Here is a 13,929-nt window from a genome sequence, read left to right as displayed (position 1 = left end):
TGCTGGGTTTCGCTGCAGAAATAAGAAGCGAGTCGACAGTCAAAGTCTCCAGAAGAACTGTGGCTGCTTCTGCAAGATGCTCAGTAACACTTCCAGCTCATTTCCTTATAAAACTGCACACACTGCACCTCAGATACTGCTTTATTTATTTAAAGCGAAGGATCGTCACATTAAATACTGACTTTGTTTCATTTATTACTGTTTACTGCTCTTTATAGGATTTTTTTAAAATGTAGAAACATTTAATTTCATTATTTTTGAAGGCGTCTTTACTCTACAGCATTTCTTTGCATGTGTACTATATATATATATATGTATTGATTTGCACAGCTCTTAAGGCAAGACACTACAGGTGAATAGTGAATAATTTGTAGAAACAATCTTTCAGAGTTGATTAGTGATATAGTGAAGGATGTACTGTGTAGGGAAACAGTGTGGCTTCACGTGGGTTAAATGTGGGTTATTGTGGAACAGTAACAGGGGTATATGGGGTACATGGGGTATATGGGGTATATGGGGTATAAGGGGTACATGGGGTATATGGGGTATATGGGGTATAAGGGGTACATGGGGTATATGGGGTATATGGGGTATAAGGGGTACATGGGGTATATGGGGTATATGGGGTATAAGGGGTACATGGGGTATATGGGGTACATGGGGTATATGGGGTATATGGGGTATAAGGGGTACATGGGGTATATGGGGTATATGGGGTATAAGGGGTACATGGGGTATATGGGGTATATGGAGGGTCCTGCATGGGCTGTACGTGAGAACCATCAGGGTGCTGAATGGGCTACTTTACTTTACAGCTCGTTTAAACTAATAAAACAGAATAAAGGACCCATAGTACAGTTAACCTTTTTCAATTTATTAAAAATTAACAGCAAAGAATAACTACAGCGTGTCCCAAACGTCTCCATACACAGGGGACTGTGTTTATCAGCAGCACGTTGGTTGTGTCTTCGTCAGTGGATGTTCATGGACATTTGCTTCTCAGTTGGTCTGCAGCACTTCCAGTCTTTCTGAATTAGTTAGTAAGTTTGCCGACAGTGTGGTGTGTGTGATGTGCTCGCCATGTTTCCTGTTAAAGTCCATCACAACCTTGTGACAGTTTCCCGATCCAGCCATGAGAACGATTTCAACACCTTCTTCTTTTCTCAAAGGCGTTCTTAAAGACTATCTGAAAAAAATATATAATATAAACTAAGAATTAAAATTTTTGTAAGACATTTTGCTAAAAAGTGTTAATTTCCCCCTGTGTATAGAGACTTCTGGGACTCGCTGTAGATTAACAGCAATGATAATAAGATGAACAATAATAGTAATAATTATAACACAAATAATGTCTATACTGTATGTGTTTAATAATCTTAAATTGAAGTGTTTTTCAATTACTTTATTAACTATAACTTAAAAAAATTAAAAATATTTAAAGATTTTGACTCCTGACAATGCCACACTCACAAGAAAGCAACACTGGGCTTACTCTGTGTGTGTGTGTGTGTGTGTGTGTGTGTGTGTGGGAGGGGCCTACTCTCTCTCTCCTGTCAATCACAGCAACACTAGTGATAGAGGAGAGCTGACTGGTGGGGGAGAGTAATAATAATAATAATAATAATAATAATAATAATAATGATTATGATGCATGCATTGTAATTGTCTAATAATGTTTTCTTAAATATAGTATAATATAATAAGAATACAATTTGGAGTCAAAATCCAAAACTAACTCTTGAACACTGAAAGTTATGTGATAAAGTGAGTCTCATCCCTCAGTCATGGGCCTCAGTTAACCACTTACGCTGCTTTTTCAGCTTCTTTCAGCTTTTTTCAGCTTCTTTCTGTGCTTTCCTTCTTCTTTAAGCAACCTTCATGTACAGGGAACAAATTCAGACTTTAGGATCAGTGATGTTCAGTCTCATCATATATGCTAACTTCCTTTGTATTTTTTAGTGATGACATCAAAAGCTAGTCCATATTCTACACAGTAGTACCTACCTGTGAACCTGGAGCTTTCTGTCTCATTACTGAAGAGAACAAAGATGCTGCTGGAGGTGGGAGCAGATGCAAGCAGATACAATCATTCACGCCAGGCCTAAGTGCCATACGTCTGCCAATATTACATCATTTCATTCAAACCCCTCTACGGAATAAAGGCGTATAGGAATATATCTTAAACTGGCTACAACAACACATATATTATTGCGGAAAAGAATAACAGGTATGCATATATATGATGGCTAATCATTACAATAAATGCAAGCTGTAGAACAGAAATGCTCCTCCTAATATCTACTTTATAGCTACCTAAAATACCACTTTATAATACTTTATAGTCTAAAATACCAGCTATTTAATTTTGTACGAGTTTTTAACGAGTGTGAAATCGTACAGCATCAGTATGGTGGTGCAGTGAGGACAAAAACAGGGATTTTAACTTTCATACTGTCTTTAATTTTCCCATAAGATGGAAAGAGAGTATTTTCTTACCACCTCAGTGTGCACAATGAATCTGATCTGTTCTCCAATGTCTGATCTGAAGCCATGAAGTTAAACATTTTAGCCAGAATTAGAGCTCCAAAATGAGCTAAAGTTGGAGCTGGTGTAGTCTGAAAGCTATTGAAAGGCTCTTTTTAATGGCTGTAACGTGGCATGTGTCGGTTGTTACGATCCAGAGCTATTATTCACTTCACAAGGGCAGATGATTCCTGTTCTGTAATGGTGGAGGCTCTTCATGAACGAAGGTGACCACGTGTGAACTCTTCCTGGGGTGCAGCTTTAATAAAACAGTGTCCCACCACCAACAAAACAACAACAACAACAACAACAACAACAACAGAAAGGATGAAGTTAAAAAGGCGATGTGCTGTCCTGGAAAGGAAGGCATTTTAAAGAATAATAATTAATATAATAATTAATAAATAATATTTGCAGAAAGATCAGGGGCTTGAAGTGTTTAATACCACCACCACAACAACAACAACAACAACAACAACAACAACAACTGAGTATTAGAACTGACTAATTAGTGGCTCCAGAGATGAAGAGCTAATAGCTGTTAATGTTATGAAGGAAATGGATCTACAGAGCATTTTATAATAATAATTAAGATAAGATAAATATTTTTTAATCTCTCATGGGGAAATTAAAGTATTACAGCAGCATGATGTTATGAAAATGATGCATATGAATGTAGAAATCAGAAATATAAATATAAATATAAACAGCAGTGATGTGAATATGACAAGAATATACAAAAATACAGAAGTGTATGAGAGGAAATTAAGAATTAAAAAAATTACAGGAAAAAATTCTGTTAAAAATGTTTAATGACTTCTGGTTGTGATATACATTTGGATTATTTTATTTAAGGATAATTTCAGTATAACTGAAAATTCTCTATAAATTAACTATAAATTTCAGTATAACAGTTCAGTATAAGTGATAATTGCAAAAATAATAATAATTTTTACCTCTAATATTTGGATAATGTACATAAATTACACTCTCTGAATTAATATGATAATGCTTAAAGTCTTGCTTTGTTCTGTAATATGTTCTGTCATGAATTTATAATTTAATCTACATTTTAAATTTGCTTTCTATCTAACAATTCATTTGTTTTATACTTGAAGTTAATAAAAATATGTTATTTTAATATTAAATACTGCTGTAATGCTGCATCCAAGTGGTTCAACAAAGGACCGGATTGTGTAAGTCTTCTCTAATGAATATAACAGAATAATCCTCCAAAGAAGGATCGTATTATTTGGTTTGGGCTGAAAAGTCGCAGGTTTAAGTTACCAGAGGATTTGCTGTTGTTTCCAGTGAATATTAAACTGTCAATCAGTTTACATTTGGATAACTGAAATGAAAAGAAGTCAAACTGTGTTCCTGAAAATGCTCCTCGTCTCTCACACTCACTCCGAAAAAAAAGAAGAAAGAACGATGAGAATGAGGAATAATTCGATTTGGATTCATGTAGCATTAAATATACATACTGGATCCAAGTCAAATTTCACAGCAGGTACAGATTACTGCTCAGAGAAGATAAAGCCGCCTGGCGAGGTAACCTCGCGTCTTTCCCGTCAACTGCAGGAACCTGTCAGTTCCAGGAACCTCCTAAAACATCAGCCGTGTGTATATAGAGTGGAACTGAGACGCTGATGGAGCGAAGGGCGTAATTGAAAGCAGACACAGAACCACTAGAGATGTTGGATTCATTTAGATGTGGGTTGGAACTTACACAATCTGAGGAAGTTGTTGAAAGCAGGAAGGATGGGAGTAGATATGAAACCTGCACTAGTGTTTATCGGTTCCTTCTCCTCCTGCCTTTTCATGAAGAAGCAAAAAAAATTAAGCCGAGTGTCAAATCTAATGTATATATTGCATTTATCAACAAAAAGATAAAACAGTGACAGCTCAGGGAAAGCTCAGAGAGATATTATGAGACTAAAGTGCCAGGATTTTAATAATACTGTTTGGGGAAATAAATTGGAATGATGACTTTATAGATAAAGATGAACTGCCCCTGAAGCTAAAATCAGCGTTTCATATTTTTCTTAAGGTAACAGACATCAGTATGATACTATGTCCAGAAATAAATACAAAAAAAATAATTTGCGACATTTTCATTTTATAAATTGTCACTTCCAGGAGCGTTATTAAAACTTTCTTGATGACTCATCCTGTACTCGTCATGAGTTTATCCAATTAAAAGCTCTCTAGAGTGTATATGCCCCGCCCCCAGGGGCGTGTCTTGCTCTACAGTAGCTTCTCGTTAGCAGTGAACACGGTTCTTTGGTGTGTTTTTTAGCTGCGCATCTTCACTCACTCCATCTGAGAATAAACGTTTGGAGTTTGAATGTAAAAGTGGGCGGAGTTTGTGTGAGTTGGCGGTTTTTCGGAGGAGTGTTTTACCGACTCGGAGCTGTCCGATCTCAGAATGATGGAGAATGTGACACAAACACGGCGTCTCGTCGTCCAGGATTAAAGTCGTCCTGGTTAAAGGGGACAGGCGTGGGTGAGAAATCCTCCACAGCTGAAAAAACTCTTCACTCTCCTTATAAACTCTTCACTGTTCTCCATGTTTAGCTCCCTCGCTCTCAGGTGTGTTTTGATTGGACGGGGGTGTGGCATGGCGTATCTTGAATGTTATTGGCTGCTTTGTAAATCAGAAAACACGCAGTCACCCTGACCTCCTGTTTCAGAAGGAAATACATCAACATACGTAATCAAATCATGGATCCCAAGACATTTCATGGAAACTTTAAAGGGCCAGTAAGCAAGTTTCCTCTATGCATTGTAACATTGTTTTTTAGAGCTCTACACTGACACCTAGTGGGTGGATGTTATGGAGTGGCCCTGATGTGCGTATGTTATTTGATGGAGGAGATTAAGTGCTGCTCAAGTTATTATGTTTTATATCAGCTTTTTATTCTACCACATTTGACAACAATAAATCGGTGGTACAGCTGGTATAGGTGTCTCCTCCGAATATGATACGTGATTTAAACTTGACAGCGATTATTTAAAATCACAGTAACTCATTAATAATTATGCAATATGAAGCTGATCAATGGAGGTTACATTAGTGAGTCTCCTTATACAGAAATTTACAAAACCTCAGGAGTGAAATCTAGGAAACGAATGATTTTCCAACTAACTAGATTTCCATTAACACCAAATAATTGGAGTATAAATGCTCCTAAGAACAATTATACGAGTGAATTAATTACTTTCCAGCTTGATAAATGATAAATGAGGCTGTCTGTGTTTGCCTGGAAGGTGTACTGATGATCCTCCACTTTTACAGGAAACCAGTTAGAGGTCACAGAAAAGGCCTTTAGGCTGCAGTTTTATCCAGTAACTCGCTGTACTTGTGAAGATCAGTTTCCATGTTCAGGCGCTGGTTTCTATGGAAACTAAGTGACTTCATGCACACATGCATTCTTTCAGATGTGATATGAGTGGATAAGAGCAGGATATTTAACATTGCTCACCTGAAACACAAGCTGCACCTGAGCAAACTTACCTGTGCTGATGAGGTGGAACTGCATCAGTGAGATAGATCAGGAGAGTCAAACACTCAGTGCTCTTTTAGAACACCAAATTCAGCCTTGGTCACTGGTAAATACTGTAATTTTGCTTCTTCTTCTTCTTTTAAAGAAATAAATGCTTGAGTAAAGCTAGATGACCAGTAGAGGGCGCACTCTGTTCTATTCTCTACCTTTAGATAAAACATTTTTGCATTTGATTTGACAACACTCCATTTTTGTCCCTTTGCTATCAGATCTGACTTTCTAGTAAAGCCCTAACACAGTTTTTTTATTATTATTATTATTATTTTATTTTATCAAACATGTCAGAATAGGACTGCTGATCCAGCACCAGGTTTATCTTCATATAGTCAAGTCCTGAATTATTGGCAAACAAGTAAAAAAAACACACAATTTTTTAACATTTTCAACTACTAACCTTTAACAAAACATTCTCAAAACCTTTTTTTTTTTTAAATGTTGGAAAAAGAAGAATATTTAGGGGCTCTCAGTGCCCCAATTTGAATTTGTTTATTACAGTTTATTAAAAACCTGTGTCATGTCCACCATGCACAATTCCTCTCCAGACCACCAGAGGGCACTCTCACTCATTCTTTAAATCCCTTCCCTTGATTGTTCTCATCTGTTCTCATGTGTTTTCTCAGTTAGTTCCCTATTTAAGTTCTGTGTCTGTGTGATATTTTATGTTATATTTACAATCTGAGTGTTTTTTTTTCTTTGTTTTGCCTAGCCTTAGTCTAGTTCCTTGTTTTAGTTGTTCCAGTTTTTGGGTCCCTTTTCAGTCGCCACTTGTTTTTTTTTGTTGTTGTTTGTTATTTAAAAAAAATTCTGCACTTGCATCTCGCTCCCTGGATTCCATGACAACCTGAGAATATAACGGATATTAAAATGTTGTGCATGGAGAAGTGTGCTAAAATCCTCATTAAACTCATTAAACAATACAGGAAGAAACTCAGGAGAGTTTTAACTGGGGAGGGGTGTCAAAACTTTTGAAACCATGTTTTGCAAAACAGGTGGGAAAACATACTTTGTTCCAGTGAAACTATACAGATTCAAGTTTTTTCTTTTTCTTTTTCTTTTCTAAACACATTTGTTATGACTCACGCATTGCATGTGATATCACTTTTTATATCATTATGGGTGCCAATAATTATGGCACTGACTGTATGTGACAACATGAGATGTTTCCCACAACATGGTTGCTTTCTGAATTGTAATAAATGACATCTGTGTAAGAAATCACAAAACTACGACATCTAGTCTACTTAGATGCACAAATCTATAAAAAAAAAACTTTTAGAAGTTTGTTTTGGAAAATTTTGGACGTTTAAAAAGTTAAAATTTTTGAAGTTTGGATTTTACTGAATTTTGTTGACGATATTTGCCTGTAAAAGCAATTTTAATTTACATATAAAATGCTTGTCCAGCCTCTAGGACTTCTCATCAGAGCCTGCAGTTGGTTTAGTGTTTGTCCTGTTAGTGTCGCTGTTATTATAATTAACAATTAGTGACAATTTCCGAGGTCAAAATGTTTGTTGAGATGATGTGATTTAAACTCTTAATTAAACTTTAATTTGAATAAGTTTTAGCTTTGGAGGAAATTATATGGCCTCAATTCTATTTAGAGGTCATGTGTCAACTTAAGAAAGATTTCCACAATCATGAATCCTGGCCACGTGTGAAATTAATACTGACTGCAGAACAACACGTGGCACCGACGATACAGAAATACGTACGTTTATTGATTGACAGCTGCATTAACAAACTCTAGAGATGTTAAATGTTAAATTTTGGTTACTAGAGTCCATTTCCCTGATTAAAAAGAGGAACTGTTAAAATGAGAAGTCAATATGAGGCAGATATAATAGTTCTTTGAACTGTGTGTGTGTGTGTGTGTGTGTGTGTTTGTCCTCTCTTTACCCATGAATCATGAAACCGAGCCAGAGGCGTCTCAGCTTCTAGAGCGCAGCGTGTAACTGAAGTAAACTTTTAAAAATACACCATTAAATGCTTGATCAGCAGCACAGATACGACTCTCCCTGTACTGCCTGTTCCTCAGGAGCGCTGAAGAAAGTCTGATTTCTCATTTTATTTTTTAGGTTTTTACACTCTTATGACTTTTTTTAAGTCACAAATACCCTCTATTTTATTATAACAAGCCCAGGAGAGTCATATACAGCATGCATGTGTGTATACTGTATATATTATACCACACCACTGCTGAATTCTGGATTCTGATTGGTCAGAAGGTGTTGATTAATTTTCTATAACAGCAGCTCTGACTGTAGTGCAGCTGCAAAACACAGGTTTATTTATAATTATTTATGCTGATTTCATCATTATTGATTCAAATCACAAATCCTGCTCTGTTCCTCCAGGTTCTGTCTTCACTCTGCTCCTCTTCACATTCAACATGCTCTCACTTAGCAATATAATCTAACATAATATACATATTCATACACGTACTCATTAATATTCAACAATAACAGCTGAATCACAGTGTAAAGTTACCAAGTCAATTATTTGCAGAAATAAAATGAATTATTATTTTTTTGCTGTGAAGTTTGGAAAGAGTGGTATATAATTTCTATTTATCCCAGCAGCTCTGACAGTAGTGCAGCTGCAAATCACAGGTTTGTTTATTATTAATGCGCTCATTCTAATACGTTATCGTTTCTATAGTAACAGCTCATTCACAGGGACGTGTACATCAGACGCTACACAAATAAACAGATGTTCTGTCCTTGACGGATAATTGTGTAATTGAAAAATGATGAAGGAAACGTTTATTTGACATTTATGGAAGGAGTCTCCAGTGTCAGCGCTTTGTAACAGTCAGAGGTAAAGCTGTAACTTGAAGTTTTCCGACGTCTTCAGGACAGAGGAGTTTACGCTTCTTCGTGGTTTCTATTAACTACAAGAGAGAGAGAATAAAGAGAGGCTGGTGACGACTGTTTATAGCTGCTATAACGTAAGTGAGAACAGGAACTAACCAGGTTTCACTGACACTCTGCAACATTAAACGGATTAAAAGTATGATGTGTTGTTCTTTAATAAATGAAAAATTGTTGGCACGTTGCTTTGGTATAAGAGGAATAAAGCACTTGGGGTCGTGCTGTTATTGGGAAAATAATACATTTTGGGGTGTAACATTAAACTCTGCTTCTTGGTGGGCCATGTCACAGCACCCAGTCGTTGATTATTTACCATAACTGCACATCCCCAAGCGGTTTATTCCTTACATAACCCCCATGTCACCTCAGCAGCGCTGCACTTTATGATCTTGGTTGTGTTGCATGTGGGAGTCATTCTGCTGAGATGTAAATGATACGCCAAAAAAAATGCAGATTTGAGTAATAGCTAATAAAGAAATCATCACTTTGACCCACATGCGCATTTAACCACCACATTCATATATAAAACACTCATGAGCTTCACACACTCTGAATAAAAAACAGGAAGTTTCAGCCAAAGAAAGCACATGAGCACTACATCACGCTTTGGAGCAGAGAAACATCTCGTGCAGCCAGGAAAATCCAGCACATGGCCAAAACCATGACATGTGAGCCGGAGAACATGGAGGCCAGACAAGTGGTTTCCGACTGTAATGCGTGTCTGTAAAGCTGCTGACACACAGACCACACAAGAACACACACTAACACAGAGGAACCTACAGTAACACATACAGACACACACACTAACACACACAAACACACTGTACTGCACTGAGGTTCCTCCTCAGGAGAACATTCACAGATTCCTTGAAGGAGCACATGCTGATTAAAACCTTCAGCAGCACTCAGCACCTGTCCTGTTACAGTAGGTGTGGAATTCCTCACTTTCCGAATATCCCATCAACACCTTCTCTCTGATGCGCTCACAGTGATTTCAGCCCACACACACACACACACACACATACGCACACACACACACACACACATACACACACTCACTTAGGCCGATGGTAAGAAAGGTATCATATTAAAGTAATACCCCAGTGTTTTTCTAACCTAATCTCTGTCCACTGGATGTAGAATGTAAGTGATTAGACGTGAATTTTGATTCATTTCCTCGCACTGATAAAAGAATATGGAAAAACTCCAAACTCACTCATAATAAGGTCTAAGGTCAGATGTTTAGATTTTGGCGAAGGTTTAAATTACTCGAGTATGAAATCTGCAGCCGTTCCACAGGAACAACGAGACGGACGTGAGAGAAAATCTTCCCAAAGCTGTTCTTATGGACTTGTGTGAACTTTCCAACAGTAAAAATTAGTTCTGTAGTAGTAGCTTTACACTTTCCTGAAGGTTTTGTGTTTCCATACGCCATCAGAGACACACAACTCACAATTTCCTCCCTCTGAAAAAGTAGTTCCATCTCAGAAAGGAGCGAATCGACACTTTTACAGCTTCATTTAACACCTTCAACTGAAGAGTTTAATGAAAGTGTGAAGACAAAAAAAAAAAAAACATCTGGAAATAATTTTTAACACTCTGGAATATTTTATCTCACTTCTGTCTCATCTGAACATCGACGTCGCCCCTGTGGAACGGCTGCAGATTTATATTTGTGTTTTATAGTCGTGTAATTTATATATTTAATGCCTCTAGACTTATTATGAGTGAGTTTGGAGTTTTTCTCTTCTTTCCTCAGTGAAGGGAAACGAGTCCAAATCACACACATTACAGATACAGTGGAGAAAGATTAGGATGAAAAGTGAACACTGGATTTTTAAAAATGATTATAAATAATTTTAGTTAGTAATCTGATTACTGTAGGATGGTCGAGTCAGTACCTTATCTACAGTGAGAAGGAAGTGAGAACGATTCATCAACACTGGTTTACTTCTGCAAGAAGTTCTGCATCTCGCCCTTAGAGAACGAGACCTTAGAGCCTTTAAGGAATCTTTAGTTTGTCCCTCTTTAAGGGAGGAACACTAACAAAGTGTCTCTATCAAATAGTTTCTTTTAGAGAGCTAAGAACCCTGAAATCCTCAAAGAACATGTGAAGAACCTTTTTTTCTAAGAGTGTAGGCGTATGTGGTCCATGGAGTCCACACTATTTAATTGTCATTTTAAGATATTCAGTCGATCCTGAGCTCAGGTTACTGTCTGTGTGGAGTTTTTCATGTTCTCACCATCTCCACGTGGGTTTCATCCGGGTTCTGAGGTTTCCTCCAACCTCCTAAAACATGTTAAGTGAACTGGTGAAGATAAATTGGCCCAATGTGTGTGTGTGTGTGTGTGTGCGTGCGTGTGTGTGTGTGTGGTGCTCTGATTTGGATTGGCGTCTCATCCCGGGTACATCCCTGCCTCATTTTGAGTATTCCCGGGATTAATTCCGGATCCACGGCCACTCTGACCAGGATAAAGCACATTAATGAATGAATATTCTATGTATTCTATGTATATGTATTATATATAAATATATAAAAAATTGGATTTCTTTAAAAACTCTCTGTAGAGTTGGTGAATTAGAGGAAAACTGAAAGACGTGTATGTTTTGTTGCTGTTTGAGACTCAGCAGGACTGAAAGGTGACCTGACAGCTACACACACACACACACACACACACACACACACACACATACACGGTCATGTGAAAAAATAAGTACACCCCATGGAAATTGTTGGCTTTTTTGACATATTTTGACAAGCAAACATTTGATCATCTTTGAAACATTGCCTATTAATAAAGTTGATATACTTGAACAAAACCACAAGGAAAATTTGCTTTTTTAATCATTTATGCAACAGAAATATCAATAGATGTGATATTCTTCTGTGTATAAAAAGTAAGTACACCCCCATTCCACCCTAGGCCATTCCACAATCCTTTACTTCTTCTTTTTGAGCCATTGCTTGGTGGATTTGCTAGTGTGCGTAGGATCATTATCCTGTTGAAAGGTCCACTTCTGGTTCACTTCTGGCCTCATGTTATCTTCAAGCACTCTTGGAGATGATGCAGAATTCATAGTTGAATCCATGAATGCGAGCTGTCCAGTCCCTGAGACGGCAAAGCAACCCAAACCATGACATTTCCACAACCGCAGCTGGTATGAGGGGCTTCTCCTGAAAAGCTGTCCTTGGCCAAACAACTCTATCTTTGATTCATCTATCCAGAGCACATTATTCCAAAAGGCCTGGTCTTTGCCTATATGCTCAATGGCAAACTGTAGTCTTGTTCTAATGTTCTTTTTAGACAGCAAAGGCTTTTTCGTGGCACGTGTCCCATGCAGGTCAAATTTGTGCAATCTCTTTCTGATTGTAGAAGGAGGCACTTTGACATTAACAGCTGCAAGACTTACTAGCAGATCCTGTGATGAAATTTTGGGGTTCTTGGACACTTCTTTTTGTATCAGAAGGTCTGAAAAAAATGGAGGTGGTTTGAAATCTGCGCCACTTGTAGATGATTTTCCTTAAAGTGGAATGATGTATTTCACATAATGTGGAGATCTTTTTAAATCCCTTTCCAGACTCATAGGCATCCACAAACTTTTTTCTGAAGACCTTATAGAGCTCTTTAGATCTTGGCATGATGACACCACACACCTCAGTAGCAAACGGAGCACCAGCCACTAGATGTGAGAGGTTTAATAAGACAATCCTGCAATCCCTAAACAGGTTCTAATCACTGGCACCTAATCTTGAACGGCTGATTCTAATTTTTAGGATTTGAAAGTGTGATAAGTTTCCATGGGGTGTACTTATTTTTTCACATGACGATGATGATGAAGCTACATTCTGAAAGCTGGTGTGTTTATAAGCATCTGTACTCAGGTCTCTACTGTCTTATCTACAGATAACTGAATCCTTTGCCATTGCAGGAAACAAAACTTTATTTATGTTTGCATGTGTGAAATGTTTCTTCCTTTTAGCAACACCTCTGCAAACTACAAGAAAACCGCAATCTCTTTACTTCCTTTCTTCTTTCCCTTTATTCTCACCTCAAATGAAACAGGCAGCTTGCAGGTCTTTGCTGTGCCAAGGGCGTTTTTACACTCTTTACCGGGATGCAACAGAAACACAGCAACAACAAAAAAAGACTGAATGTTTCTCATTGTTTAGTTTTGAGAACTGAGCACCCTGAGAAGCTGCGGATCTGTTTAACTCTTAGCAAAGCAGTTATCTTTAAATTATACTTTTTATAAGAGCAAGAAATATTTGTAGTGTTTATAGGAAGTGCAAAGAATGAAGTTCACTGTACAGCACTTTTGTTTTCCTGTCCTTTTTTTTTTCTCTCTCTCACTATCTTAGATGTGGCTTTAACAGTCCAAAAAAAGGAATTTGGACAAGTGCATATGACTATTGAGAAATCTTGAATGTTATCAAATGTCATCTATTCAAAATTTACGAAACACACCGGATGTGCCTGTTAAGATGAATATTACAGTGACATATCAGTAGATCAGGAAGTTGTGAGTTTGATTCCCATCACCACTGAGCCACTTTAATTCTCAACTGATCGACTGCAGTGTCTTAATCATAAAGCTGTTCTGATAAAAAAAAAAAAAGTGAATTTAATTCAAAATGTAAATATAATGTTAATAATTATAAATTATATCATGTGCTATAATAGGCATGTGGCTTAAACACACACTCAGACAGCAGAGGGCGTTACACTCTGTTTCTTTTCCAGTTATTCAGTTTACAGCATTGTTTATTATTCATGGTTTTAATATCAGTTCTTCAGTAATTAAAAAGTGTGTGAAGAAGTGTGTGCAGAAGTGTGAGGAGTTTCAGGACTGAAATGTCTGAAGGCTTTTGTTAGTGAGCTGGTACAATGTTTTCTGAGGTGTTTAAGCCACATCCTGTCAAAACAAAATTTTTTTTTTCTAAGGTAAAGGTGAGAAAGTGGCACACACA

The sequence above is a fragment of the Pangasianodon hypophthalmus genome, chromosome 11 (genome assembly GCF_027358585.1).
Source record: "Pangasianodon hypophthalmus isolate fPanHyp1 chromosome 11, fPanHyp1.pri, whole genome shotgun sequence".
NCBI classification, from domain to species: domain Eukaryota; kingdom Metazoa; phylum Chordata; class Actinopteri; order Siluriformes; family Pangasiidae; genus Pangasianodon; species Pangasianodon hypophthalmus.
This window is presented reverse-complemented; position numbering follows the sequence as displayed.